The sequence below is a fragment of the Sprattus sprattus genome (genome assembly GCF_963457725.1).
Source record: "Sprattus sprattus genome assembly, chromosome: 16".
Classification (NCBI taxonomy): Eukaryota; Metazoa; Chordata; class Actinopteri; order Clupeiformes; family Clupeidae; genus Sprattus; species Sprattus sprattus.
Window position 1 is genome coordinate 17,809,049 of NC_137914.1, and position 6,191 is coordinate 17,815,239.

Below are 6,191 nucleotides of genomic sequence, written 5' to 3' on the forward strand. Positions count from 1 at the left end.
TGTTATGTTGTAATGCACATGGTTACAGCAACATGTATATGCTCATCTATGTAAACGTTATGTCTTAAAATATTATGGAACCACAAACACAGGGGGAGCTAGTAATATATAGTAATAGGGTGTTTGGATGAGCTACGCTATATGGAAACAGATGGAAAGTTCTAACTAGACGTAACGCAAAGCGTTACAAAATATGGCCGCCGAACTGTACAGTATAGGTTTTGGCACAGAATGAGTCATGGTTGTCAGTGTGTTTGTGTGTGTTATGTGTTTTGTGTGTGTAAATTGGTTTGTGTTTCATTTTTATGTATTAAAGGAATTATTTGAGATAGATTTTGATGTTTTGTGTACTTCTTTTTTTGTGGATTGTTTTGGTTTATTTTTCTTTTGCAATGTAGTTTGTTAAAACAGGTCACATAAAGAGGTGCGGAAACAAAGTGAAGTTTCCAACCACCAACAGGTGGCGCTATAGGTGATATCAGTCAGGCATATGTACGCGTTCGGGCCGGATCCAGCGTCCACCCTAAGACATTTTCTCTGGATCAAACAATGTACGCAAGAGTTACAAGAGACTTTGTGTTTTGTGGCAAGCACTGGCAAGTTGGCAAAGTTTGAGGGTCTGCCACGCCCACACCTTCCAACTAATCAGAAAATCTTATATAACTTTTAGTCGCCCATGGCTGAAGAGTAACCTGACCATATTTCAAGGCGTTACCATTAAATTTGTCGGAGGAGTTCGATCAGATGCAAGGTGTGCAAATGCCGTCAAAACACATCTTCCACTCAAAATGGCCGACTTCCTGTGGACCTGCCACCATGGCGTCAAGAGACTTTTTAGTGCGTCCAAGCATGATGAAGACGTGTACCGAATTCCGTCAAGCTACGCCAAAATAACCCCAATGCGCAGGGTTTTTTGCAATGTTCTAGGGGGCGCTACAGATCCATTTTGCTCCATCCATGGACAAAAACTCTACCGAAGATGGACGGTTACAGGCTTGATGTCCCTGGCAAATTTGGTAATTTTTCGAGCACTTTGACATATGCGATTGAGTTATAAGACACTTTGTGTTTTGTGGCAAGCACTTACAAGTTGGCAAAGTTTGAGGGTCTGCCACGCCCACACCTTCCGACTAATGAGAAAATCCAATATAACTTTTAGTCGCCCATGGCTGAAGAGTAACCTGACCACATTTCAAGGTGTTACCATTAAATCTGTCGGAGGAGTTCGATCAGATGTGAGGTGTGCAAATGCCGTCAAAACTCATGAATTGACTGTGGCAAAAAGAACACAAGCACCACTAATAGGCCAATTAAAAAAAAAACGAGGCATGATTTAGGCAACACGGACTTGCTAAGAACTCTGCCACAGAGAGGATACATAAGAACATCAATATCCTCAATGAATGGAGAATTCACTGTATTTATCTTAGACATGGTTGTATGGATCATTTCTTCCTGACATTTGAAAGCATTTTATCCTAAAAGAATGTAATAATAGCTTGTGATTGTTTATTTCATTACATGCTTTACAACACATCATTTGCTAGGGTTTCCTGCCAACACATGACATATATCTCTTAGATCCAAGGCACAATAACACTGTAGTTGGTTATGCCATTATACCATGACAAACATTGAGATTACAGATCCCATAAACACTGTTTTGATAACAAGGGAATCTTCTTGCTGTACTCTGACTTGTACGCTAAAACATCAACACAAGAGGAGTCTGCCTTTTTGTTCAAATGCTCAATGTTTCATTGAATTTTTTTATAAAAATGACTTGTTTTGCAAATCTATTCTTTATTCTTTTCTGTTCTTTGCTTAAAATATTTTTGGATTATTACTATTATTATTATTATTATGATGATAAGGAATATTAGTCGTGATGACTTAGTTGCCACTACTCAACAAACAGTGGGGGGAAGTCATTAATGTAAAGGAACAGCATTCTAATGCCTCTCTGATGTTGAATTCAAGATCAATCAACAATTGTGGTGGAAGAAATGCTTGAGACAAGTTTATATGCTTTCCAACACAGTATAGTTCGTCTCAATAAAGTGTGTATGTTTATTTTGTATTTTTACACAGGTCTGCGTGTAAGTTTATGTGTGGTAAGATATAAGGCCTACCAAGTCTGCTCTCATACCATTAGTAGTTGAAAGTCAACTTTTGGGCATTTCTTTGGCTATGTTCAAACTATGAACTTTTCTGCTCTGCTGCCAGTGCATTTTCAATGTCAGCCAGAGCGTAATGAAACAGTCTAACTAGTCTCAGCATTCAGCACGACTTGTTAAAGTAGAAAGAAGCCACACAGAAGACAATGACATTCCTAGAAGCAAGAGATTATTTGGCACATTACTCCCAAAAAAAAAAACATTTCTAGTAATACCACTTTTATAGTTATATAATGGCAAAGCTTAGGCTTGTGATGTACGACCCTAGAACCAAAGAAGAGAGACTGTCATAGGCAATCCTGCTCAGTAACATAAAATACTTACTGAAAAATTAAAAACAAAACCCTCACATGACTGACACAACGCTGTTACACTGCCACTCTTCTTGTACCTCTTTTCCACCCTAGGCGTAAATTGTGCATGCCTGTTCAACATCGCAGCCAAAACTGGGTGCAATTTCACAAGTTACACATTTCAATTACAAACTGATTCCTACAACTATTCAGTGAATGTGTCTTTACATATTCATTAACCAATTCACATTTTCATTCAAGTGGAAAATATATGTAGACAAACTGTATATTTCATGTTCAATTAAGGTTAAATGGTGTGTTCATTAAGTCGTTAACATTTTTCAGTGAAATTACCTCATGGCTTATATTAAATCACACCCGATTTATTAGATTGATATTCATTAGACCTGTTTTTAAATTCCTTGAAAGCTTTGATCTTCTGCACTTCCTTGTGGCTTCTATGTAAATGGCACATTTCTAAATATGTGTCACCCTTCAAAAGCAACATTTACAAACCCCGGCACACCCTGCAGTTCAGATTAAGAGGAAGGGAATTTTATCAATTTCCTCCACAGAAGAGACATACGTTGTAGAATTGATCATTAATGGCAGGACACCACACAAATGTGTTTACCTTAAGAGAGGGATGGAATCTAAGTTAGTAAGGTAAGTCTATCTGAGGACAAAGTGCAAAAGCTAAGAACTTGATCACTTCCCGCTTCTCTGTCATAAAGATATGACCAACCTCATTCTCCTCCGCTCAAGGAGTTCCGTTAAAAGGTTAAAAGGCTAAAAGGAAATGCTGTTGATATTTGAGCTCAACTGCCAAATTACACCTCTCCCTTCCATGCTGTTGAAGCACCCTGTTGATTGGCTGGGACTGTTTATAGCTCGGCCCAAACCACTAGATTTGTTTCCCATTTACAGAACCAGGGCTGTGTACGAACACCAGAGTTTTAAGTGTCCCAACACTGAACGGACAGGACTGTGAGAAGCAATTCACTGAATCTGACAAAAAAAATAGCCAGCAAACTTTGCTTGTAAACACTAACTACAGCATAGTTGACACTGAGAAGTATGTACCTTGCTAAAGTATTTTTGGCAGTCTATTCAGGAATGTTGGGCTGCAAAAGCTGCAAAAAAAAGATGCAGAACACAAAATCACATAGTGAAAACCCTGGGGGCTTGTGTGAAGGTCAGGTGTATTCATCTCTACCTAAAATGACAAATAGGCTACCATCAAAATAAGTATCTGTAAAAAACAGTAAAATCCTTGCTGTAAGAAGAACCCTGATATTAAGCTACCTGAATATTGAAAGAAGTCCATCCTCGTGTCACGTGTGAAATTGTGTCACTGACAATAAATTAATATTGTCAGTTGATTTGGGAATACTGTGATATACTGCACTCTTACTACTTGTCATCGGCCATACGGTTCCCTGCCATACTTTCCCAAAGATCAAAGAAATGTCAAGGCCGATCCTATCCTGTGTCTCACTCACACTTTTATGTAGCCTTTAACAGCCTTTAGAGGAGGTCGAACTATTCTATTCTCGAAACATGTGTAAAAAAGGTCCCGTCTGCTTGTGAAGGACAGTTTGACGATAAAGGAGTTCGAACATGAAATTGAGACACTTGTAGCTGTGTGCCCCTGCACACAAGCCTCATTATGGGCCCCCTGAGAGGAGTCTCCCTCAGTGTCAAGAATCGATTCCCACATTCAGATCCGAGCACATAACAGGTGAGAGCGCGTTTCCACGAAGACGAGGGATTTCAACCCCCTGTGGTCGTTCCAAGAAATTATTGGGTGCGGAGCCACTGAGCGGTAAGGCCCTTTTGAGCGCAACACAGGTCTATGATTCCGCCAATAACTGATTTGTATCCTGTCTGCTTTACCCTGTGTCTAACCATTAAACTGTTAAATGTGTGTGTGGCTCAGGGCTAAATACGTGTGAAATTCAAAGAAAGCAATCTCTCCCATCGACAGCAACAGTGAGTGCACACCGTGCACATTCAAGGAAATATGCATTTTTCTGCTGGGTGACAAGCATCTGTGCCTGGCGGCATTACACAGAATCGTAGCTTGTGGTCAGTCTCTGGCCCAAAGGCAGACCTCATATTTGTTGATCTGAGCTCAGCGCAGGGCCTATAAACTCAGTCTGCAAAGAGACGATAAAAACCCTTTTGTTTTTTCCACTAGCTGTTTGGCTGGGCGGCCCTTGCATGGCTTGCTTATCACTCCCTCCACACACACGTGCACATCCTGCCTGCTGGGATGGTGACCAATGGAAACTGTTGCCGCTGCACCTCTGTTCTCAGGCCTCCCGCTCCCAGCTCATCAATCCACACGGTTGCCACGCCGACGCTCCTCTATTTACAGGCCGCCAACCGCAGTCATAAATCCTGAGAGAAATGAGAAGGAAGTTCTGCCGTTGCTCACGCTTCCTTCTTCTGTGACAGCATCCCTATGAAGCTGCCAGTGAAGTCCAATGACAGACCGTGCCCATTTAAAAGCACTTGTGTTAGCGTTTGGGTTACCACGAAACTCACTTGGGGGGCTGGGCATTACCTGTGGGATAGGCATGTTGCTATTTGCTCTGTGGTACCATAAAATAAAAATAAATAATTAAAAAGAAGCAGGGCTGTATGTAATGAAAAACAGTGAAACTGAACTGGTTTCGTAAACTCTGCAGGCATGGACAACCTATTTCATAGGGGGAACTGTACCGGCACCCTTTCTGAGAATGTAGATGAGTCACTGGTCATTAAACATTGTCATTGGTGTCAATGATTAAGCCATTTGATGACCATGACAATGTGGAATTAGTTCATACAAAATGACACACTGTAGTGAAGACACCAGTATGTTGGTTTTAGAAAACATCCGTTATCATGTGATCTCCCTTTCAGATTTTAAGGCAGATCTACAGTATATACTCTAAAGATTTTTATAATTAAGAGACATCCCTGTGATATGTATTTGATAGATGGTAAATTAGTTTGAAGTAAATTAGAAGTAAATTAATTTGATAAAGGCAATCTGCGCCAACACACATTATTTGAGAGCGATTTCTCACCAAATAACAATAACACGACAAACCGATAAATGTCCGCTTGCTGCTAGAAGTAACATTAATCTTGCTAACAATAATACTAAAAGTAACAGTCATACTTATCATTATAGGATCAACACACATATTTTACTGTATATTTCTTTCTGTCGACCCCTTTACCAGGATTTCCCCTCACCAAGGTCAACACACATCAGAAATGACAAAGATGTCAGAGAAAACACACACCTTCAGTAAACAACACTGATGTTTAATGAGTTAGTTCCATCTGGTTGCATGTTTTGGTTGCCCTAATCCATGCCCCATCCGTGGGATGTTCCCCAGCACTGTGACAGTGGTTTGGAGGACAGTGGAAGCCTGCCCATCTCTCAGCGAGCACTAAAAATAGCTGCCTCCACACCATGCAGTTGAGAAACAGACAAACACTGGACTGATACTAAATGAGGACAAACTGTTGTTGGTGCCAGAGTGTGGGAGATCAAATCCCGCACACAAATGGGGGACAGTAAGAAAGAGAGATAGGGGAATAGTTAAAGAAAAAAGAGAGAGAGAGAGGGAGTTAGAAAGGCAAAGAAAAGGAGCAGAAATCTTATCCTCTTATCCAAAATAAGGTCCCTTTCTTCAACAGGAGTCTGCCCCCACAGTCTATC